At 37.7% G+C, this 26442-nt stretch overlaps 1 protein-coding gene across 2 annotated transcripts in view; it reads right to left on the bottom strand.

The window, feature by feature from the left end:
• The window catches only part of SGCD (sarcoglycan delta), an 822468-nt gene that overhangs the window by 485837 nt on the left and 310189 nt on the right, over nucleotides 1-26442 (bottom strand). For both annotated transcript variants that reach the window (XM_081035952.1, XM_081035953.1), the window contains one exon: nucleotides 12468-12632. The gene's annotated coding sequence lies outside the window, so the exon portion shown is untranslated. The remainder of the gene's footprint in view (nucleotides 1-12467; nucleotides 12633-26442) is intronic.

Genomic DNA, 26442 nt, shown 5'->3' with positions numbered 1-26442 from the left:
TATCTGGTGTCTCTGGAGGTCTTTTAAATGGGATTAAGGACCTCTGTATTGATCTAGTATATTTGACTCTTTTTATTTCTACTAAATACCCTCTTTACTAAATATGTTCTAGGAATTTTATACTTTATTGTAAAACCCTTTCATTAATTAAAAAAATATTTAACTTACAAGAGATATTTCTTATTTTTTTGTTTCTTTTTTATACTGTTCTGTACTTGTTTTATGGATGGATTACCTGGGTAGCTGGTTAGCTCAGTTGGTTAAAGCATGGCGCTGATGGATGGATTATCTTTTTTACTATTATCAAGAATACTAATAAGAGGGGGGCGGCCAGATGGCTCAGTTTGTTAGAGCACAAGCTCTGAACAACGGGGTTGCCGGTTCAATTCCCACATGGGTCAGTGAGCTGCGCCCTCCACAATTAGATTAAAGGACAATGACTTAGAGCTGATGGGCCCTGGAGAAACACACTATTCCCCAATAAAAATTAAAAAAATACTAATAAGAGGGTTTTAAATATACTCCTCTCTCACATTATCTATTTTTGCAATGGTTACACAAAAATTATTAGTAGTATTTGTCTTTCATGATTATTTTTTCTCTCCTATGCACGTGGTTTTCTTCATGAGTCTGATTATCATTTTTTATTTGAGAATGTGGGAATGAAAGTTTATTTATGGTTAGGATGTAGAAGAACATGAACAAGTGTCACTCCTGCTAAAACTATAAGAACCAGCCAGATAAAACTAATATATACCTTTTTTTTTAAAAAAAAAAAAAAAAGACATTGATTTACATTCCCACCGGCAGTGTATAAGAGTTCATTTGGTACAGCCACTATGGAAGAGGAAATGGAGGTTCCTCAAAAAATTAGAAATAGATTTACTATATGACGCAGCAATCCCTCTCCTAGGTATCTACCTCCAAAATCTGAAAACATTTATCTGTAAAGATATATGTACCCCTATGTTCACTGCAGCATTATTTAACAGTGGCTCAGACATGGAAACAACTGAAGTGCCCTTCGATAAAGAAGATATGGTACATATACAATGGAATATTACTTGGCCATAAGAAAAGATGAAATACTGCCATTTGCGATAATATGCATGGATCTTGAGAATATCATGCTAAGCGAAGCAAGTCAGGCAGAAAAAGTCAGAACCACATGATTTCACTCATATGTGGTATAAAAAACTGAAAGCAACAAATGAACAAGACAAACAAAAACTCATAGACACAGACAACAGTTTAGTGGTTACCAGAGAGTAGGAGCGGATGGAGGATAGTAGAAGAGTATAAAAAGGGTCAAATACACAGTGATGGAAGGAAGACTGAGTGGGTGGTGAACACACAATATGATATATAGATGGTGTATTCCAGAACTGTACATTTGAAACCTATGTAATTTTACTAACAAATGTCACCCACACAATAAATTTAATAAAAATTTTTAAAAAGACATTTAAGAGCTGGAGGTACAAAGAAATCTGAGAGAATTAAACTTGAGGATGATTTCATACTTGAGGGCAGTTGCTAAAGTTGGAGGTGGGGTAGGCAGAGCAAAAAGCCTGCCAGAGAAGGATGGCCTTTGCTTAGACTAGGGAAAATCAGCCAAACTTTCAATGAACCTGTAAGCAATTGTGTTGCATTTGAAACTAGAAAAGCCCTAAATGCAAAAATAAATTTCACAGTCCTAAATGTAAAAGCTAGAGCTATAAAATATCTAAATAAAATTTTGGAGAATATTTTGTGATTTTGAGTCAGGCAAAGATTTTTTAAGTAGGATACAAAAGAACAGACCATAAAATGAAAATGTGAATCAAGCTGACTTCATCAAAATTAAAAACTCCTTTCTTTTAAAAGACACCATTAAGGGACATGTGTCCTGTTTGGGAGACCACCTCAGGGATGCTGTGGATGCCTGGTCATGGCATTGTACACCAGAGACTGGACATTAATGAATGCCAACTATAATTTTATGTGTATAATGTGATGGCTCGGTGTGAGGTCGGGGTGGTGGTGGATGGGGGGAGGGGGGTTCATGGTGTGAGGGATGTAAAAATAAAATAAAATAAAATAAAACTATAAAAAAAAAGACACCATTAAGAAAATGAAAAATAAGTAACTGGGTTGAAGAGCTTACCTGTAATATATATTAATAAAACACAGAACTTATCCAGAATATTTAAAAAGTTCCTACAACTCAGTAATTTAAAAGATAACCCAATAAAAACTGGACAAAAGACTTGAATGTACTATTTTCAAAAGGTACACAAATGTCCAATAAGCTCAAGCAAAAATGCTTAACATTAGCCAACAGGGAAATGCAAATCAAAACAAGAGGTGCCACTTCACATCAATTAGAATGATTAATATTAACAAGGTGAACAATACAATTCTTAGCAGGCAGACAGAATAATTGGACCTCTATGCACTTGTGAGAGGATAAAGTGAGAGAAAACGACATTGGAGAATCAGTGCATTATTCCTTATAAAAGTAAATATTATATACACCTATCCTATGACACAACAATTCCACTCCTCAATATTTAACCCCAAAAAATTAAAATTTATGTCCACACAAAGATTTGTTGACAAGCGTTCACAATAACATGATTGTTAACATTCCCCGTTTGGAATATCTGGTGGTCCAGATGTCCACCAAAAGAAGAATGAAAAATTATGACCTAGTTATACAATGATCCTGGTGAGAAATAATAGTGAATAATCTACTAAATACACACAAGCACATGGATGAATCTCAAAACCAACATGCTGAATGAAAGAAGCCAGAGACAATAAAATATACCCTATGAGACCACGTATAGAAACTAGCAAAAGAGACAGAAGACTGTTTGCCTCAGACAGAGAAGCAAAACAGCCAGACTTACTGTACTTACTAGTAATGTCTTGTATTTTGATTGTGGCAGTGTATACATTTGTCAAAATTCAAACTATGCACTTAACATCTGTAATCTCAGGAAAGTTGATTATAAAAATGAATGGGGAGAGTGAGGTTAACTCTTTTATTGTAGGTAAGATTTATTCTGGTGTTTTATAGTGTCATCTTACATAAGGGTTAGGATATGGAACCATCCACATCTGAGGCAAAATTCATGACTGTTGAAAATGACCTCTGACAACACAATATTACAGAATAGCTTTATCACCTCAAACCGCCCCCTTACCACCCGTTTGTAGTCAACTCCTCTCCCCACCCCTGGCAACCACTGATCTGTTCTGTATTTTCCCGAATGAAATATAAATGGAATCATATGCTATGTTAAAAAAAAAAAAAAGACCTCTGAAATATTAGTAGAAAAGTGTTCAGTATTTCACAATAAATACATCACAAAGATCTTCCTCTAGGGCACAAATCAAATAGAATGCCGTATGAATTCTTTATGTATATTTTCATCTATTGTCATACCAAACATCTTCAAATAGTCAAATTCCATTCAATACAGTGAGGTGGTCACACTAAGATAAGCATGAAGGAACTGAGATCTACTAAATTAGCCAATTTATTTCTCCCATTTTACTGTTTGTCTAGAACATGTTGAGTAAAATGACAGATACTTAAATCATTTTGCTCAATGTTCTTGTTAGTCATATGTAGTTGAATTGAGAGAACTTAAATGTATACAATATATAACACTCTTACATTCAGATCTGTCTTACCCCTAGTTTCCACTGAGGTGAAAACTAGCTGCCTGGCGGGGGGTTCTGTGGGTGTGATGGAGCTGGAACACTGGCTGCTTGGCCTCAAGGATGGGCAAGGAGAAAACTAATCTCAGGCTTGGGATGCCCTGGAACATAAGGGAAGGACCTTACTTGGACATACAGTAATTGAGAGTTCTAATTCTTCCCTTAGGAAATTCACTCAGTGTCTTCAGGAAAGAGCCTTTCAGCTTTTTGCTGGGTGGGGGTTGGGGGAGATGGATGCTCTTATCAGCTCTGTTAATGAAAAGCAATGGAGAAAAGGAAAAACCACCACTCACACCACAGGTAGACTTTCAATTAATCCTTTCTTTTTGTTCCTTCTTTACGCCCAGAATTTTCCCAGTTTTAGAGCCTCAACTGAATGGTTTTCTCTGATGTCTTTACTGGGCTATGTTTTATATATCAAAAGATTATATTTCCTTTATATATCTTCTAAAGATATTTTGAAATATTATCTACTATTATCTATTATCTACTGTTGCTATCCCTCCCATTGTTCTCACCCTGTGGGGTTCAACCATTAACTATATAGAAGGAAGTAGAAACATTTGCTTGAGTTCAATCCCATAGTTCCATGTAAAATCTCTGATATAAATGCCTTGGATATCATTAAATACCAACAATTATTTTTGGTTATTCTCTACGATTATGATTTCTCCTATAAGTCACACACCTGCGTATATGGAACTTTGAACTGTCTTCCTATTTTATGTGTGTATTTTATCTTCTAAAGAGAGAATAAGCTTAGAGTCACAAATTTACTTAAAATAAGGATCACAATGTTATCTACCTCTCTACAGAAAGGGTTCCTAACTTTTAATCCATGAATGGACTTAAGTGGATCCAAGCACATCCTGAAATTGTAATATTGACCACGTGTATTTACAGGTAGCCATCTTTATCTCCAAAGAAATTCCATGGTTTCATTACAGAAAATGATAGACTGTATTGTGACTGGAGAAAGACGTCAGAAAATTAGTGACCGCAACAAATGCGTTATATTTCTGTTTCTTGGGAAGGGAGCTTTGATCAATTTTATTATAATTATAAATAAATTTTTCACCAGACTTTTCTATATTCTTTGTTAGATAAACAATAATAGCATCAAAATGTTATCTGTAGATAACACCTGTCAGAAGATACACTCAGGAGAGCTACTCCACCAAATCCAACTTTCAGAGGTGTCTAAAATATTTTTTAAATGGTCACTTAAGAGATTGTTTTAAAACCTGAAAAATATCCAGGGACATTAACAGTGGTGTGTGTGTGTGTGTGTGTGTGTGTGTGTGTGTGTGTGTGTGTAAAGTTCAAACGATAGAAACAGATCTTCAGACAGTCCACTTGTGGTAAAATGTTAAAGCAGTGCTTCTTGTCTTCTGAAGTTTAATGGTTCAAGTCTGGTAGCTTGTTAAACTTTCTCAAAATTCTAATACATATATAAGACCCATAATCTCTCAAGGACGGAATTATGTTTTGGAGATGAGGAAAATTCTGGTCTGAATATTTGAAAAAGTGTCACAAAAAAGAAATGGCAAAGTGGAGGTAGGTTTAGTAGCAAAGTAGAGGAGAATAACAAGCAAGTTAAAGAGTAAATCTTCCTGAGGAGATCATTTGTAGACATAATTTGCAGTACACAGATTTTTAACCTATATTATACTTGCCTAGTTATGAAAACAACAAATGTCAAATTGCAGGAGAATTTAAAATGGCCATTTTGTCACTGTCATCGTCGGTAGTAGTGACAGTGAGTGTGTGTGTGAGTGTGTGTGCGCGCACGAACGCGCTTTAACCTGGCAAATAAGAGCTAAATCTGTACAACATTTTTGAACACAACAGCAAGTCAGATATATTTTTTTTTTTTCAGTTTCAAAGGCCTTGGGTAAAATTCAACCCAAGTAAACAAACAGACTGCAAAACATAATACTCAAGGGGAGAAACAAATCTTTTCTTCAGTAACTGTCAAAAGGAGACTATGCTTAAAATGGTGGTAGCTGTTCGAGTTAGAAACAAAAGATAAGGACAAAAACGGCACTACCACATTCAGAAGCAGTCAAAGAACATTGAAGCAGGTATCCTCTAGCAGGTTTGCTTTAGCACAGGACAGAAAACTCTGTGACTATAGAGTTCAGCCTTTTACATGCATTTTAAGGGCCCAAACACCAAACTGAAGTTTCTTATTCTACCACGGTAGCCTTAACACAGTTACTTAACTTCTCACTTCCTCAGTTTCCCATCTGTGAAATGTGGTAACCTCATAAGAGCCACCATTAGAGGTAGGAAAAAAAAAAACAGACCTCTGGACTATTTACAAGGGAAAATTAAGTTATATGCCAAATAAGATTTTCTGAATGGTATTCTACCATCTCATGGTATAGAGTAAGTGTTAAAATTGAACCAGAAGTCTTGTATAGAAATGTTACCATTTGTTTAGCTCAATCTGTTTGGACCTGCAAATTCCATGTTTGAACTGATACTTACAGATAATGGTCTATCATGCCTACAGAATGTTGCAGTATCACCATTAATTGCTATTTTATTTGAAATTAAATGAAACATTATTTGCTGAAATATAGACTATCCTAAGGCTTACCTGTTCCCAACTCCCATTTTACATACCAGGAAATTGAAAACCAAAAGTCAATTGGTGTCACAGATATCAAGGGGCAAATCTGTTACAACCCCTAGCTCAGAATAAACGCTCAGCATATACTGGCTGAATAAAGAAACAAACAAAGCCAGCTGTGGAAAGCGACCCTCTTGTTGGGATTTCCCAGCAAGATTCTTTTCCTTTCAAAAGAAAGCGGTTCTTCTGATGCTTTCATGTTTGACACTGAGATACTTATTATCTGAGATGAAATTTCAATGCATGATGAATTTCAGAGGATATTCAGTGAAGGCTGAAGAAAACCGTAAGACAAGGACCGTCACAAGACTTGATACGTTAGCCCCACATTTCTGCTGATGTGCTGGGAGGCAAAGAAAATATAAAACCATCCGTTCCACAACCAGAGGAAACAGACAAGCACAAAAGCCATCCACATGAACACTAACACTTGCATAAAACACTTGCACAAGACTATTGATGAGAAGGATCCCAAAGAGGCAAATACGCCTTTGTATAACACACATACATCCCTTGGACAGTATCTGAAGGCCTCTTCTCCTGAGCCACCCACTGTCCCACACCTGACAGTGGTGACAATCAGAAACAATGACAAAAACTATCCTCCAAAGCAGCTTCCCTTTAATAACATTTTTGGATGGGTGGAGAGATTTTCTACTTATACAGCAGGTTGGTAATAGACTCATTTGTACTTCCTAGGAAAAGTACTGTTAGCGTGCACATATTTGCAATATCTCTGGATTCTAAACTTTACTATGGAAACTGAGACTTTAAAAAGCACAGCTACAATAAAGACGTATGCCCACGTCTCTTGAAAACTAATATGACAGTATCACAAATCGGAGAGGTGCATAAAGGAATTTAGCTTCTCAGGATCCCTTCTCAAGATAATTAACCTTGTTGATATCCATTAAATGTGCTAAGTAGTTTCAGGCTCTCTTTCAATCACTCTGCTCAGATAAAATTTAACATCTACATTTAATGACAGTTTTTCTTTTTTTTAATTAAAGTTTATTGGGGTGACAATTTTGGCAAAGTTTCACAGATTGCAGGTGTACAATTCTGTAATACAGCATCTATATCTCACATCGTGTGTTCACCACCCAGTCAGTTCTCTTTCCATCACCATGTACTGGATCCCCTTTACCCTCATCTCCCACCTCCCTCCCCAGTTTTTCCTCAATGCAATTTCTGACATATTAAAAGCATTTTTTTTGGCCACAAGGGCAACTTGTTTCAGAGTCTCCAAATTCTTGTAATAGAAATGATACAGTTTTCAGAAAACTACAGCACTTTGCTTTTGGCAGAAGTTAAGTGAATGCCTAGATACACCCAGTGACTCAGAGAGGCCACATAAAACAGAGAATCATGTCATTCTCTTGCTTAGGAGTGTCACCGCTCATAAGATCTCCAAAACAAAAAATAGCAGCTTAATATTTATACAGGGATTATAAGGAACCAGCACATACTAGCACTTGACAATTTTATGTAATCTTCACTTTAAGAATATTAAGCAGGCATGAGAATCACCTCCACCTACAAATGAAAAAGCTGAGGCTGGGAGCAGTTCGGTGACTTGCCGTTTGGTCATACATCCAGAAGGTGGAGCAGCCTGTACTGAACCCGTATGGTCTCACTCTGGGGCTCTAGGTTAAATGACACTGCCTCTGCAGCCATGATAGAGTGTTTTCTAGTCTACATGTTTTATAGTTTCTGATTTTCATAATAAGGATCACACTGAGAAAACAGACCTGTGTGCGTCTGAGTGCTTTAACTCAACGATCCCCGAGGCCAGTAGTAATACCTGCTATTAATTTTTTATCTACCTTTCCTGAAGTTACCAGAAAAATACACAATTTGTCATTTAATAATCACTGTCCTTCACTGGCCATTCCGGAAGCCTCTTCCAGGGATTGTTGCTTCATGCTTGATCCTGAATTAGAATGAAAGCAGGGGTACTTATGCCAAAGGTAAAACACGATTAATGTGTTAAGAAATGTTTTGGAGATAAATGGACCTACTCTTGAATTCAGCTTCTGTGACCAAGCAGTATGGTTTATAGCAAGTTACCTTAGTTTTCTCAGTAACAGTTTTCGCATCTATAAATTAGGTATAATCACGCCAACCTCAAAGTCCTTTCAAGAATTGAAATGAGTTGATACATATTCAGAATGGCAGTTTTGACAATGTACTCAATAAATGGAAGTGTTTCTTTATTTTTTCTTAAGTTTTATGTATTTACATACAAAATTTACATATAGTGAACAGACTAGTGAATTTGCCATTTAATGGATGAGTGACTATCAACATGCAGAACACTCCCATTACCCCAGAAATTTCTCCAGTATCTTTCCTGGGTAATCTTCCTACAGAGCCAGCACTGATCTGATTTTCCATCATCATAGGTTATGACTCTTCTATATTTTCCTATAAATCACAAAATATTTTTTTGTATTTGACTTTACTCATCAAACTGTGTTTGTGATCATGTTATTACATTTATCAGTAGAACGTTTCTTTATATTGTTGACGTGTGTTCCATGTTATGAATGTATCAGAGTTCACCCGTTTTCCTGATGATGTACTTCTGAGTTGTTTTCAGCATTGGATTGTTATAAATAAGCTCTATGAACACGTGTGGATAAATGTTTCCAATCCTCTTGGATATAGATACCTAGGACTGGAATTGCTGTGTCTTAAGGTAGAAGGTTCTGTGATTTCAAAGGAAAGCACCAGATCATTTTTCAAATGATTTGGAGCATTTTCCACTTCTACTGTACTGTATGAGAGTACCAGTTGCTCGGTATCCTCTTAACTTTTGGTATTTTTGGTCCTTTAAATTTTAGCCATTCTGATAGGTGTGTAGTGGTCTTTCACTGTGTTTTGAATTTGCATTTCTCTGACAACAAATTACGTTAAACACTATTGCTAAGGTTGATTGGCTATTCCATATCTTGTTTTATGAAGTGTCTTTTCTTGTATATGTTAGATATTGGTGTTACATTTTCTCCCAGTCTGTGGGTTATTTTCTTAGCCGGGTCTTTTTAAATAAATAGATGCTTTTAATTTTCATGAAATTCAATATGGTTTTTCCGTCTATTATTTGTGCTTTATGTGTTACTTACAAGAAACCTTCACCTTCTAAAATTATGCACACTTAAATTATTATCAATTATTAATATTCTTAGAGCTTCCTGGTGTTTACTCATGAGTTGTTTTTTTAAATGCCCTTCTTTTTCAGAGATCAAGAAACAGGTTTAGCAGTGGGTTTACAATTTTAGCAAGGCATCTAATCTATCTGGAGGGCTTGTTTACAAACAGATTCCTGGACCTCATTCCAAGAGGTTCTGATTTCCTAAGTCTGGGGAGGGCCTGAGGGTTGTACGCCATCAAGCTTAGGTGATGTTGCTGCTGCTGGTGGTTTATAGATCACACTTCAAACAGCATTGGCTTAGAAAAATTAAATGGCTTTTTTAATGTCCATGAAGAAGCGTGTTTGCGTTTTCTGAAGTCTGAGCCCACAGCCACTCATTTCTCAGGTTTGTGAGAACACACCTGAGCAATCTGTTCAGGGCACTAGAGCATGGGAGCCAGGAAGCACTATGGTAGACTGATGGACCAACATGGCCTCTTTTCTTTCTTCCTTCCTAGAAATCGGGCTCTGGTCTGTGAGCACTGACATGCACACGTCTGTACCCCTTATGGCCGCATATAGCCTCGTGGTGAACATGTACCCGAAGGAGACATTCTCCTCCCTGTCAACAAGCAGAGGAAGCTTCATGTCCCCCTAAAGTTTGATGGGTCTCTAAACCCGGCACATTTTCAAGGCCAAGTCCTTCCAAACTTTCTCTGCTGCATTTATGTTACAAGTAGTTGGCATGTGGGTGAAGAGTCCTGACACAGGCATTCTGAATTAAAGATCAACACTCTCAAAGCAAAAAACTTGGTCATCAAAATCTCAACCCAAATCCCTAAGCTTCTCAAGGTTTTTAGGACAAGCAGAGAAGAGCTTTGTAGCTTTCCTTTCCAAAAAGATCAAGCATGTGTGGGCAGAGAACTACACCGCAACTACACATCTATTATGTAGAATGTTTGTTGGACTTGGGGAAGGACTCAAAAAGATACACGGCGTGCTTTTTCCTTTCTGAGTGTTAAACTACCTGTTTAGCCTTTGAAACCTTGTTAATAGAAAATGAATTCATACAGAGTATTTATACTTAAACTGCTCTACAGACGCACTTTGATTCAAAGAGGGAAAAATAATTTATCTACTTTAAAAAAAAAAAATCCCCTGAATACAGGGAAGAGAAGAGTCAGTTTCGAATGCCACCATCACATTTTCACCAGTCTCTTAGCACTCTTTCCGGAGTACTATGAGCAATGAGAATATCAGAGCTCTATAATTTCTACATGGGCACTGGAGGATTTTACAGAAATTAAATGGAAAGTAACATGTGCTTTAGCCTCAAAGGAAGATCTATTCGTGATCGGCCTAAAGTATACACCACACTTATTCCAGCAATGAGAAATTCAGAGGTAAAATGAAAGCAGGCCTGTGCTAGAACTAATTTGATTTTCACCAGTTCTGGGCCTCTACCTTGAACAAATAATGACATATGGGAGGCCTGTGTACCATGAGAAGGAAGCTGACCCAACACCTTAGCCTTGTTGTTCTCCCAGTTCCCAAAAGCCTGTGAGTTGGGTGTGTGTGTGTGTGTATTTGTGTGTGTGTTTAAGAAAATTAAAATCATAGCAAAGGAGTTATCAATGGAATTGTCAGAGACATTCTAGAGTTTCTCTTGGACATACCAAGCAGTCTCAGGCAGTCAAACCACATTGCCCCAGTGCTTTTTAACCAGCTGTGTATGCAATCTTATTATGCTATAAAGTAGGTGAGCATAGAGACTTGAATTCTAACATGTCTGAGAATGAGTCTGCCCCCTGACCCTTCCTTGCTACAAAGCCTTAGAAAACCTTTGCTACGTATCTCTCCTTTCATTTCCCAGAACAGAAATCCCTATCCCAGATGGATGTTATCAATTGTACTTGTGATTTTTTTCTTCTAAAGCTTCTATTACAAGGCCTGACTCACCGGAAGCACACCTGCAGAACACACCATTAATGGTATCTCTTTCCTCCTTCCATCTGTCCCTCTCACCCCAATCCCTCCATATATAATTAGACATCGCCATGTGTATTATATATATGTGTGTGTGTGTGTGTGTGTGTACACACACACACACACACACACACAGAGAGAGAGAACCAAAAAATGTATACACATTTTAAGAAAGGAAAAAGCTGTATTAGTATATACCAATAACAAAAGTTGAATACCAGTCACGTTTGACTTCTGAAATTACAAGAGGTGCTCAAAGTGGTTACCATCAGCGTCCAGACACTTCTTCTTGAGCAATGTTGACCAAAGTGTTAGCATCTCTTAAAATATGTGTACATGTTTATGGCACCCCCAGTATATATACACACACACGTATTTGTATATACATATATATATATACGTATAGATAATACATCTGTGTGTATGTATGTGTGATGATGACACACACACACACACACACACACACACACATAAAATTCTCATTGTAACCAGAAAAAAAAAAAGGGACCTCTTGACTCCTACTTCGAATCTGCCAGCATGGGTATGTATCTAAAAGAAATACAAAAAGAGCTCCCCAGAAGACCTTGAAACACAATGCAAAGCTTTGCCCAAGTTTCCTGAGGACATTGAAAATGGAAATTAACTGTGGGTCACACAGCACCACTTCTTTACTTACGTCTCAATCTGAAGTCTTATCACATTGGCACCGACCTCCATTTCTCCTTTGTTTTGGTCAGAGATACCAACACAAATCCCTCCCCTTACTTTGTCTTACTGCCCCCTGGTCACCTCATCACGGAGGCAATGCAGCCTTCAGTTTTTCCCATTATGTCTTTATCCCACCACATCCCACAAGCTGGTAGCAAAAGAAAAGGGCACCGTTTAAAAGTAAGAAGGGAGAAAGAAGAAAAGGGCATGAAGGGGAGAAAAGGCTATGGAAATGATTAAATGTCTTTAAATGTATTTGCCTCACAAAATAGCAAAATTACCAGTTCATACCTTAGCAGTCCTAATCTTCTTGAATCTTGAACACAGATTTCAGGGCAACATTGGGGTTGAGATAATCTCCTCAGGCCACCACCAAAGAGAGAATTTTCGTAACCTCCAACACGGGGTCCAATACAGCCTTCCCCAAGTCCCAGGAGAAGGCAGTTTCTTCCACGTCTACAAAAATCACAGGAGAAAGAAGATATTAACAATAAATAAATACATACATACATATATACATACATGCATACACAAAAATAAAACTTGATATTAAATTCCAGACCATTTGGTTTTAAGAGACTAAATAGAAGAGACCTTAAATTCTGATTGACATAAAAATGCATACACCTGAATGGATTCAGACTTGTTTAGAATCAAAGAATCATACAAAATCAGAAAAAAAGCCACAATATATCAAGGCTGGAAGATTTTTGTAGGACAAGACTAGCCAAATTTGTTCATGTAACTTACAGGGAAACTGAAGATCAGAGCAGAAAAGTGTTTTACCCCGGATGATTCATTCATGACCTGTGGCATATTCTGACCAGTGAAGCGAGAAAATCTTTAGTAAATACAAACCAGGTGTGCAACACTGTGGCCTAGGCGGAAATGAGACCAGGGGACATGGCATCACTGCATCTTGAAACATGTTTTCACTGGGCTCCTAAGATACCAAACGTGCCTGTTATCACTGGCCACTGTCTTGGCTGTCTCTGGTAGTCTTCCTACTTTATTCCTTTCAGTCAATGGCAATTCTGTTCACACGGTTGGTCAGCCCAAACCCTTCCAGTCAACCTTGACTCCTCTCTGTCGTACGCGCCCCACATCCTTGCGACATCAGCAAACCCTGGTGGCACTGTCTTCACAGCACATCCAGTAACTGATCACTCGTCCCTCCTCCAATATTGTCACCCTAATCCGAGGCATCATGACAGATCTCAACTGCCACAAAGAAGGCATGCCCAAGCCATGGCTGGCCCTCTCAACTAGACCCTTGAGTAAGATAGTGACCCTCGCTCAAAAGCCTTCCACATCACCTGGAATCAAAGTCATGACAACGACCGAAAAGCCCACTTCTGATGCAGTCTGTCACTCCTCTCCCCTCATTCATTCCTCTCCGGCCTCACTGGCCTAGCGGTTCCTCTAACATGCCTCTACATCTACTTCAGGCTGAGGCACTCACAGTTCCCTGTATCGGAAAAGCTCTTTTTCCCTCACTATTTCATCATATTTTTGTTCCAGTGTTGCCTTCCCAATGAGACAAGCTCCCTTATTCTGACAGTCTGAGATTAGTTGGGAAATAGGGTGCAATGTTTTAGAAAGAGGTTTGGGAATAATTACAGTTTCCATATCCTGATTCCACCACTATGAAACCCTGACCAAAACACTGCACCTCTCTAAGTGTCTGATATTTCTGTAAAAGTGAGATGATAGAAATAGCTCTCCCTTTAAGATGCTTATGAAAATGAAATGAGGCAGCACAGTTAAATTATTCATCACTATGCATGACATAAGTACTCAATAAATGTTTGCTGCTCTTAATTTTTTATCTTTATTGTTGCAAGCTTACATTCTGCATGACATTACATAATTTTATCTACCTGCCTCTCGCTCCCCGCCAGAGTCTAACTCTTTTCTGTCTTGTTTCATATAACATTGCTTTGGAGGCCTTTGGTGAGTTTGGGCAACTTTCTCTGGACCACCCTCAGGATCAGACAAGTATCATGACCCCAAATGCTCCCACAATCTGCAGGCGGATGGCAGAACTTTGTAACATGAGAAACTTAGAGAAACATGAGAAACATGAGAAACTTTCTGGTTCATTTCTTGTCCTCTTGCTGATGCCTGGCAATTTGAGGATGATCTTGGCCCTAGTATTACAGCAGGGTGATAATAGTCAAACCACAGTCTACAATGATTCCTGCATCCCAAAGCCAAGAAACACAACTCTGAAAGCAAACGATGCTGTAAATCAGCACAATGATATACGGACTTATTAAAGAAATTGTGCTGACTACTTGGAGAATTCAAGTCTCCAGTCTATCCAAATGCATCTTTCTTTCTTTCTTTTTATCCTACATGATATTAAGAAACTGTCTATGTTCAGTAATAGCAACATAAAAATATGTCACCTACCTTTCAGGTTTAGTTACAGTTACATCACAACCTAATAAAAAGTTAAGACGCATCAGGAAAAACTTACAATCCATTCTAAGTCACTGAAGGACTTGTTTAGAATGCATTTACTAACAAATGTTTACTGAATACATAATATGTGCCAGGCATTTTCTTAAGAACTGGGGATGTGGTAGAGAACATTAAAGACTTTATTCCTACCCTCTTGAAGCTTTTATTCCAGCAGTTCTTTCTTTATCTTTTACAACTTCCTAACTTCCGCCCAGACATAGGAAGGCATGACAAACTCCTACAAGTTGCTGATTCGCCAAAGAAGTGATATAAGGTGTGCCCATATAAATACCCTAATTTCTGCTTGAAATAGAGAGAAAATTATGTACTTCTTGCTTTTTTTCAGGAGACCAGGTTATTTCCTTAGTTTGCCCTTTACTCCATCCTCCGTAACACACCTCTACTGAGTTTATCCTGGTTTATTTCCCTCCTTCAGCAAATAAACAGAAGTTATTCACCAAACCCACAAATACACTGTCCATTAACAAGATGCCACGTGGATGGTAGGGTGTAGAGGGCACTGGGTTCAGGGGGAAAACTTCAGAAACTCGCTTTTCAGAAATCTTTGAAAACTAGAATTGGGTTAATGTGGTTAGAAGGCAAAATAAACAGAAAATAGGAATACTGTCAAAGGGAATAAATGTCCAGAAAGGACATACGTCTTCAATCACAGTGTCTACATGAGCAGAGTGCTCATTATAGAGGTGGATGGCACCTTTGCCTGTCGGCCAGCCTTGAACGCATCAGGGAATATGTCATTTTTCAAGAGGTATCAACTAGTGGCTTCTCTGATGGCAGCGTGGGAACCACACCTCAGTGATGGTTGGGCTGCACTGAATGATTCCTGTGAGTATAAAGCTCACATAGGCACTGCACTGATCTGCAAATGCACTAGACACTCTCCAAGAGAAGCCGGTGTCCAGAGAAGCCATGACCAGGGAGATAGGAGAAGGACAGAAAGGAATCCAGAACTCCATAATGGACCTTAGGGTTTTTAAGTGAAAGTGTGCCAGGAGTAAAAGATGAACTATAAGTTCAATCTATGCCAACAGGGTCGGGTCCTCCTGGGAACTGGAGAAACATCGCATATGGACTTCACAATACCTTTGAAGGAGATCTGGGATTACAGGCACACCGCGTGTACCACACATCCAAGGCTGTGCCTCACCCTACGCACTGTATCCACACTGCCAGCAATGCTTTATCACGTGTATACTGCACCCATTTGCCTATCAGAAAGGTGAAATTTGGGGACATTAAGTGTTTGAAGTCACATAAGTAGAATTTGACAGAGTTAAAATTCAGAACCAACCCTGGAGCTTAACTGGTGTCCCCAAGCACTCTGAAAATCACAATGAATTCTTTCCTGGATTCTAGTTCTATTTAAACCTGATTCTGATCAGGCTTGGAAATGCCATAGTTTGAACTCCAGGAAGAATTCGGTCTCCTAAGAATGGTACTGTGAAAACTGGTCCAGCTCAGTCTCTGGCAAAGAGAGTGAAAGCACCCAGATAAAAAAGGACAGTTTTCTCCCAAAGCCATAGAGGAGACCACACCACTCACTGGAACAGTTGCTTCCTGAGCAGCAGAGATAGTGAGCCAAGAAACCATTGGTGGTGGGGTCTTGGTTTGTACAATATTAATTACATTTCTTACAGGTTGACATTAAAGAAACAATGCTGGGCCCGTGACATGTAAAATACTGAGGGAGTCTAGGTGACCATCAGAAACTGGAATCACTATCGTTGGGCTCAATATTAAAAACTTTCCTGTCTATTCATTCCGAGTCTGGACACCAAACACTTGAACTGCTAGGGAATAGCAAAAGACAATCTGTGCCCCTGGATTTTAAGGATTTTAGAAAACACCTAGTGACTTTTAGACAACAGATCGCTTGCCAGTGCGTCAGCACCTTATTTCCTTAACTCGTTAGCCCTTTAAATTGAGTGGTGAAATCAAAGGGACTGTAGAAGAAAAGTCACTGCACACTTTAATGGAATGTTGGAGGATTTCCTAGTATCTGGGTTAATGGCAGATCTGTTTTCTTCTCTGCTATTTAATGAAATGTTTACCTTAAATTTCATAAAGGTGTTGGGGAAACCCAAATAATCTGAGGGTAAAAGTGGTGATGAAAAGTCTACTGATTATCATCATTATCGGTAATAAATAAGAAGAGTCTCAGAAACTATGATTTATTTAGCTTATATATGCCAGCACTGTGCTGAGCTTGTGTGTGTTCATGAGATGCTCCCAAAACACTAATGAAGTAGTGTTATTAGGATTCCCGTTTTGTATATGGGAAAAGGGAAGGCTTAGAATGTTCAAGTAAGTTGCACAATATCATCTAGTGTTGACTGGCAGCCAGAAGAGTCTGAGCCTGCCATCTCCGCTTCCAACCACTGCCTGCTAAGCTGTGAACTCTTCCTTGTGACAAAAAATGTAAATGTTTTCCTGGTTTGTTATTTATCTTCTTGCATTGCTTATGTAATTTTGTGAGGGGGTAATCTTTTCATTTCATAAGAGCAAAGAGTTAATATTCCTAATATATAAAGATCTTCTAAAGATAGAAATAAAAATCATCAATAATTGTCTAGAAAAATAGGCAAGGGATATCAACAGGAAGTTTAAAGAAAAAGGAATGCAAATAGCCTAAGAACTCAAGAACACACATAGTGAGAGAATTGCAAATTATGGATGGGAAAATTAGAGCATCAATGAGAGTAATAATTGAAAACAATTAAACCACTACAGATGTATTTAAATCAATGGGTTTATAATGATACTAAGAAGAAAAAAAAGAAAATAGGTCACCTTTGGAGGATGCTGGAGAATCAAATCATTATTTTGAAAAATGGTAAATAAAAGAAAATCAAGCTTTTGCTCTTCTTTTCCTTGTGACTTATAATCAAGGACTAATGAAAGAAAGTTTCCATTTCTAGGCATTTTTTACCAAATATAAAAACAAATTAACAAAATTTGAATATCAACATTGTGTGATCCCTAACGAAATAGATCTAGGTAATAATTATCAGTGGTTGTTAACACCACAGAAGAGAGATTTCACATGCTTCCTGATAGAAGCACGTAACTTCCCCTATAAAACAGTCTGGCAAAAAGCATGCAACCTGAATTAAATCTGCTTGCTTATAGGAAATGCCAGTGAATGAGAAATTTGCATCACAGAGATGCAATCAATAACATCCACTGTGGGACTGTCTACAGGACAAACAATCCTATTGCCTTCAACAAGTAGATTACAAGGAAAATAATGGAGAGTGATGGACGACCTATGAATTAAGAGAGACTTAGGAGACATGAAAGTCAATTCTAAAGGACAGTACTTACTTGGGTCTTGATTTACAAACAAGATGGAAAAAAAAGAATTATAATCAGTAATTTGAAAAGCGACTAGATATGTGATAGGACTAAATAATTAATATCTTTGGTATAATAATGTATTTATTTAAAAAATGTCACCTTTTAGAGATGAATACTGACACACTTAATGAAGACATGGTCTTACGGGTGGGAATTAGGTCCCGTTGGGGCTGGGCAATGTCTAAAACAAAACTGCCAATACACTGGTAGCTCGTGCAGCTGGCTTCTGGTTGGGTACATTCCGTTACCATGTTCTTTCTACTTTAATATGTTCATTTTATTTTATTAAGGAAAAACTTAAAAACTATTTGCCAGATACAAGCACATGTACATCTGTATGATAAAGCAAGTTTATGAAAACAGTAGTAACAGTTTCATCTAGGTGGTAAGGTTATGTACTATTTTGACCTTTTCAATTTTCAATTTTTTCTTCTCGTAATAAATGTGTGACTTATTTACAGACAGAAATGGAAATTTATTTTTAAAATAATTTTCTCCATGTGAGGCTTTAATCATCAATATTTTGTTTAAACAATTGGGAAGCAAATATTGTAAAACCTTAGGATTTACTAACACTGGGTGGTAGGCACACAATTATTCAGTATACCATTTCCTTAATGTTGAAAGTATAACATATAGTAAAACATTATAAAAATTGAAAATGCAATGACTGTCCTTTATCTCTGTTAGGTCACATTGAATACCTTTTCTCCAAAATAACGTCTACAAGCAAAAGTGTCACACAGTATAAAATATTTGTACTTTAACCATAACTCTAAGATTTTTGCAACAATGTCTGAAGAATTATGTAAGAGATTCTAGGAATCTTCCCTATGTGGAAGCTCACAGGATAGTAGTCAATCTATATAGTTTTAAATATTTTCATTTTTAGAGGAACAAAAATATGACACAATTCATTACATTGAAAGGATTTTATCCTACTACTGTTAAACATTTAGGAAAAAGACTTAATCACACAGTAAAAATATTTCAAAGAAAAGAACTGGACTGGGCCATAGCACTCAGACAGTTGAAGCCTATTATTTTGCAGATGAGAAGGCTGTGGTTTGTTTAAAGGCACAGAAGTGGTTGGGGTCAGATGGATGACAAGAGACCAGGTCTCTAATGCTCAGTTCTCATCTTTCATGACCAAGCCACACCAGATAGCATCTTACCAAACACTTCTACCATCTAAGCAAAACTACAAACCTGCGATATATCTATTATCAGAAAACTGGTAGAATATCTAAGACACAGGACAAGCTGTGGTTTGTGGGAAGGAGGGGTTTATTTTTATGTAGACTGATTACTATAGCATTTTTAGGTTGACAGCAAAATTGAGCAGAAAATAGAGTCCCCATATATTCTCTGACCCTACATACGAAACCCCCTCCACCAAGAACATCCTGCACTGGAGTGGTACATTTGTTATAACTGATGAACCATTATACTGGCACGTCATACTCACCGAAAGTCTGCAGTTTACCTTAGCGTTCATTCTTGGTGTACATTCTACGGGTTTTGACAAATGTATCCACTCTAATAGCATCAGACAGAATAGTTTCGCTGCTCTAAAAATCCCCTGTGCACCATCTATTCATCTCTCCCCTGCCCTGGCAACCACTGATCTACTATTTATTTTTTTTATAATTGTGTCTTTTCTAGAATGTCGTATAGTTGGAATCACACAGTATGTAGCCTTTTCAGATGGGCTCCTTTCACTTAGCAATATGCATCTAAGTTTCCTCCAGGTCCTTTCATGGCTTCATAGCTCATTTCTTTTCAGCACTGAATACTATACCATTGTCTGAATGTACCACAATTTATTGATCCATTCATCTACTGAAAGGTTATTGGTTGCTTCCAAAGTTTGGCAATTATGAATAAATCTGCTGTGAACATCTGTGTGCAGCTTTTTATGTGGACTTAAGTTTTCAATTCTTTTGAGTAAATTCAAAGGAGCATGATCGTTGGGTGATAACATATGAGTATGTTTAGTTTCCTAAGACACTGCCAAATGAGTTCAAAGTGGTTGTGTAGAGGGTTTTAATTTTTTAAATCAACACCTAAAGTGAAAAATCACATATAACCAACGTTATTGTAAAAACCTCTTAGGAAGGCAGCATGTTCAGCCTGACATTGTGGATCTCAGAAGCCACTCAGCTGTCAATTCTGTTATGGCAGGGGACTTTTTATACCTCCCTGTATTCCCAGTAGTATTTCTAGTACCTAGAACAGTGCTGGTGCATACGTTCTCACGTTCTCATTAAGTGTTAAATGAATAGATAACTCCAAAGGAAAAAAAAAATTCTTTCCTTCAGTTTTGTAGCAGACAGTTGTTTGTTTGGTTGACAAGTGAAGACTCATCTCAGGGGTCTTGTAGTGTGAAAAGTAAGTATTTTTAAAGAAAAGACTATCACTTGTTTAGGCCAAGTATCCACCCCATGAGAGGGGTGAAGGACTGAGACAGGGACAGAAACAGAATCCAGCCTCCCTTCTTACTGTGGGCATTGTGCTCATTGCATGGAATGAGGACAGACTCCTCTGCACTGTTTAAATAGTTCTCTATTTGCCATGCACGTACCATTGAATTTACATAAATTAAATGCATATAAACTGAGACTCCACTCTAATTGCAAAACTACTGCATTGGAAATAAGCTTTCATTGAAATTACATTAGAAACCAGAAAGATTAAATTAGATTTAGAAACATATTTAGCCCCATCGAGAGGTAGATTACAGAAGAGTTTATAAAACAACACAGATACACATTGTAGGCCGGCAAAATGTCCGGGTAGGAAAAGGACAGCTTCATCACCTGGGGACAAGGACAGGAAAGTTGTCATTTCACTTTGAAGCAATGACTTTGGAGTCATTCAACCTTCTGAACCAAATTCCTACTCTAAGAACTTAAGCCTACTCCTCTGGTCTCAGTTGCTCATGCTTATAAAAGAAGAATAAAACCTAGGTTGCTGCAAGGAGAAAGACTATATATGTCAGGTCTAGCACCCGGGTTTTCAATTTTCAACACAAAGAAACACAAACAGAACCGTAATAACAATTCCTTAAGTCTAGGTACGAAGTACTGGGAAATGCAGGTTTGCTGGTCCAAAGTCTGCCCACATCGTCGGGTTCCCACCATAGGACAGGCAAAGTTACTATTTAATATTGATTCAGAGTCCAAGAGCCCTACGGATTACATAAATGTGCCTTAGATGGCTAGCTATTATTTTTCCCTGTCCCTTCTCACCAGACAAATGTGAAGCTAAATTAGTCACTTATCATAAAGTTCTCTGAAACAATCAAGTCGAAAGAAAGGCCCGATAATTGTTCTTAGCCATCTGGCACCAAGTAATGCTCATGAACTTACATGAACCATTTGGTAAAAATCCAAAAACGTCTATCTTAATTTTACATCTCACTTACTGAAAGTTCTAAGTTGACAAATTTCTAAGAAGAGAAAATGGTTTATTAAAAAGGAAAACAAATGAGTATGTCCTCGACCTAGTTCACAATCACATAGGAAAGCTTTAAGAAGATTCTACACCTCTAGCATCCAGTCTTAACTAACAAACTTCTGACAAAAATTACACACTTGACCTGTGAAATACATGCACGCACACAGACGTATATACTTGTAACACACACTGTAAAGGATAAGCTGTGGTTGCTTTTTTTTTCTATGTCCTTTCACATGAACAGCAACGTATCATCTTACTGAGAAGTCCGTGAAGCTGCCACCAAGAAGTTCATCTGCAATGCCTCCGCCATGATGGCGAGCGCTCCATCTACTGTCCTAGACTGAGCCATTACAAGCAGATCTTCACTTACCTGGATCATCATAATAGCCTTCCAACTGGTCTCGAAACAATTCATCTCTGGCTGACTGCATCCATTTTCTACCATACAGCAGGAATGAGCTTCTAAAAGCAAACCGTTTCCCATTCTCAGCCTAAACTTCCCAGAGGCTTCACACTGGCCTTAGAATAAAATCCCAAAATCTTACCATGGTTTAGAAGACCTCCCGAGACTGGCCTCTACTCCCCCAGGCTCATCTTGCACCATCCATTCCTGCCTATTCAAGATGCAGCGGACATACTTGCTACTTTTCTAATACTGTGGAGCGCTGTGCTCCTTCCAGCCTCACGGTCCTAAGCGTACTGCAGATAGAAAGTATGACCTTTACTCCACATTCCCCGAAAGAGAGAGATGAACACAGACTTGGAGATGACTGTGGATGAGGTGGGCTCTCTTTTCTCATAGGAGAAGGTTGGGTTCATTGTCCAGCTGTGTTCCAGGGAGGTTAAAGTAACTGCTGTCTTCCTTTTATAGTGGAAATTTATGCTGCTTTCTGAAACCATGGTTTCTAGTAAGTTTTTCGCATGTAAATGCTCTGACTCATTATCCCCCCATCCAAAACCTCGGACACGTCACAACATATTTATCCTCACAACGTATGTAAGCTGGCAACCGGGACGCTAACTTCACTTCTCAAGCAGGGTTGGAATCAACGGAGCCAATCTCCTGAAGTAGTTAGAATATTACTTATATTTAAATGATATTATGACAAGTTCCAGCTTCTAAAAATTACTGGATAGTACTCTCAAAATAAAACATCACAATTATCTCCTTGGAATGGAAATCATTTTATTAATTTGAAAAGTTATCTGGAACATTGGGGAGAGAACACTTATTTGAAGAACAAAATTGCCAACGTACATGAAAAAGCTTATTTCTGAGAGGAAATGGGAGAACAAAAGACTGCTTCATGTTTTCTGAGATTCATTATGCTGATGCTAATAATCAACTTAATTGTAAGTTGAGTGAAAAATACAGTCTTAATTTCCTTACAAGATGATATTGGGGATTATTTTGAATAGGAACTTAGTACCAATAAGCTAAAGTAGAAATACGGCTATTATAAATGCAAGGGAAGAAATGTAATAAAGCTTTAGGGAAGTCAGTAAACAGAGAAAAATAATCAGTAACAGTAATAATAAAATCTAAGTCTCATTCATATGTGTTGACTCATTTCTTCTTCCCAACTAACTTATTAGGAATGTTCTATGATAATCTCCACTTCACAAGTAGAGAAAAATGAGCAACTTGTCCAAATAACCATGCTGGGATTTGAATCAAGTTGGTTTGACTGTGGAGTCCACACTCGTAACCACAGCACTGTGCTGCTTCCTATGTCTTAAAATCAGATACAAAGGAATATATTAAATATTACATGCTGCCTCTGATTCCCAACGCACAGGTGAATTGGTACCTCCCAATAATGCAGGAACAGAAACTCACAATATTGTATAAATGAAGAAAACTATATAAGTCTTAGAGATCTTCTGACATACCCCAAATGATGCAAGAGCTTCTGATTCCTAATCGGCAGGTGTCTTTAAGAGCTGTGACTCCTTATTTGGCGAATATACATGAAGTGACTTTGAAAGACTTTGTTACTGTGTTGACACCGGGCGACGAACGGTTTTTCGTATAAGGCCTAGTGGGATCACTAAGGGATACTCTTCACTCTGGGTATCAAAGAAAGGGGGGTTTCCATGGGATCTGAGGCTGAAGAGTGTTTCTCTGAATGAAAACATAAGAAGAGGGGAAGAGATGTGAAGGCCTTTCTAGGCAGAAGAAACTACATGCAGAAGAGCCTAGATGAGAAAAACTGTCCTTTCAAGGAACTTAAAGAAGTCCTACACGGATGGATGAGTTACATGTTTTCAGGATAGAGCATTATAACCATCGTGATTATTAATTACAATAGAAAAATTGGGATGAGACCACACAGCACCATGCAAGCTACATTAGGGACTTTAAGCATATTAAGCTATTTTTTTTTAAGTTAAAGTTTATTGGGGTAACAATTGTTAGTAAAGTTACATAGATTTCAGGTGTACAATTCTGTATTACATCATCTATATCTCACATTGTATGTTCCCCACCCAGAGTCAGTTCTCTTTCCATCACTATATATTTGACCCCCTTTACCCTCACCTACCACCACCCTCCCCCCTTACCCTCTGGTAACCACTAAACTATTGTCTGTCTATGAGTTTTTGTTTCTTCATTTGTCTTGTTTTTTTTTTTTTTTCAGTTTTATATACCACATATCAATGAACTCATATGGTTCTCTACTTTTTCTGTCTGATTAAGCTATTTTTAAAGTTAAAGGAAGAGCAAGGCTTCTGGCTGGCATGGCTACCCCAACTCTCAATCCCACTCCATTTCTCCACTGCACTATCCCTACCACAGAGAAATCAGAGAAGAACCAAACAAAACTGAATGGCTGAGATCTGCACAGGGGCCAAAAGGAAGAGGATGAAGCCAGCCAGCCAAGACATGAAGGGAGAAGAGAGAAGAAAGAATGTGTCCAAAGAAGAGGAGTTTGCTTCACAAGAAGGAAAATGACTATGGGGTGCCTGAGTGATGAAATTAAAGACTAATCATGGTATGTTGAAGCCAGCTAGCAAGAGCCCCATGTTAAATTTTCATCCCGTTGTTAAATCACTGGTAACAGGAAATCAAATGTGTTAGAAGTATTTACCATGTTTCCCTGAAAATAAGACCGGGTCTTACATTAAAGTTTGCTCAAGAATAAAAAAAAAAAAAAACCACACAACAAAAATCAAAAAAACACGTTAGGGCTTATGTTCTGGGGATAGCATCCTGAAAAAATCATGGTAGGGCTCATTTTCTGGTTAGGTCTCATTTTCGGGGAAACAGGGTATATTCTGAACATTGGCAAATGCTCTAAAACAAGGCTTTTCTTTTATGGAGATCTGGTTTACCAGTATTCCACGGCCTATATTCACCGAGGACCTGGGGTTATTGTCATTGTTAAACAGAAGTAAGTAGAATTTTTTGAAGCCATTTTTGAAACTTCCCATTTCTCTATGGATTCTTTATGTCCCGGAAAGAGTAATACAAACCTAAAATAATAAACTGTGGTGATTTTTATTGGGCCCTGTGTTGGCCTAACCCACTTACAGTGAAGCTAAATAGTGAACTTGATCAAACCTCTTATCTATGCGTTTCTGACCATTTTTGTAGATATACAGCTTTGCAAAAGGTATTAAATAAAAGCAATACATTTTGCTTAGGAAAGACCATAAGACTTGGTAGAAATTTCATCTGTGGATCATACCAATTCCCTCAACATCCTAAAAGTAAACACAGTTATGAGTGATTAGTCTTGGTAACTAATTATACAGAGATTTTAATCTGAAACCATGGATGAGCTGCTAGGGGTTCCGTGAATCCTCTACAATTTATGAAAAATGTGTTGTTGTTTGCATTTTCCTAAGGAGAGGGACATGGCTTCTGATCCAAAATAAGATTTAGAACCAGTGACTTACAGACGTATTCCAATGTAAACTGGTGGGGTAATGAGACAGCTACTGCCTGTCTCCTAGAAAGATAAAGATTGTAAGTTAGTTGTAATTGCCAACATTATTTTCTTTTAAGGATTCATAACAGATATTAGGAAATAATAGGCAATGACTTTGGAAAGAAATAATGCTGGGCAGAAAAATAAAGTGGAGTGATCATATATCACCTTTAGAAACACTCTTAATTGGACCTAAGCTGATAAGTACCCTTTAACACTGAGATCAAACATCAAGGGGATGAAAATGTATTCTCCAATCAAAATAAAGCATAAGCAATTGGATGCACATTTCCCAAAAATCCCCAACAAAGAATTTGAGTATTTCATCCTTAAGATATTGAATACACTAAAATAATGCATCCCTAAAGATTGAACAAATTAAAGATACATGTCAAAATGTTGTGTTTTCATATACTCAACACCACTAAAGGAGGGATTAACTTCATGGACATGTTAGTGGACAAGAAAGAGAATCAGTAGTATCTGTCTCCAAAAAGACATTTATGTGACACATGTGCCCATCCTAATGTGATCCAGAATTTTTCTTTTAGTAGTATGCTTCAACATGGTGAGCAGTTAAATATAGATGATTTGTCAGTACATGTTTAATTACGTACCAGTATTTCTTGAAGATTAAATATGTCTGCAATTCAATTATCCCCATATAGCAGGTCCCATTTTCTACTCATTCAGCTTGGAACAATGTAGTCACAAAATATATTGTCCTATATTAAAATCTGTTTGATAGTACTCCACAGAGCTGATTTCAAAGAGGAAAAATACACCTGCTTCACATCTCAGGGAGAATACAACTAACTGCTTTATATTTTTCTACATTCACATGGATTCTAGAACACAGTCGTGACCCCCTCAGGACCCTTTTTCTCCATCACTACTTTCACACAATCTCAATTTTACACAGCTAGCCTTCAAACCAAGTCATGTAAAAATGGCTAACCTTTCATTTAAATGATCTCATCTCTGGTTTTGATGTCCTGTCCCTACACATAAGTAAATCATATGCA

The sequence above is a fragment of the Rhinolophus hipposideros genome (genome assembly GCF_964194185.1).
Source record: "Rhinolophus hipposideros genome assembly, chromosome: 23".
Taxonomy (NCBI): Eukaryota; Metazoa; Chordata; class Mammalia; order Chiroptera; family Rhinolophidae; genus Rhinolophus; species Rhinolophus hipposideros.
The sequence above is the reverse complement of the archived record's forward strand: the minus strand, read 5'-3'. Positions and strand labels throughout refer to the sequence as shown.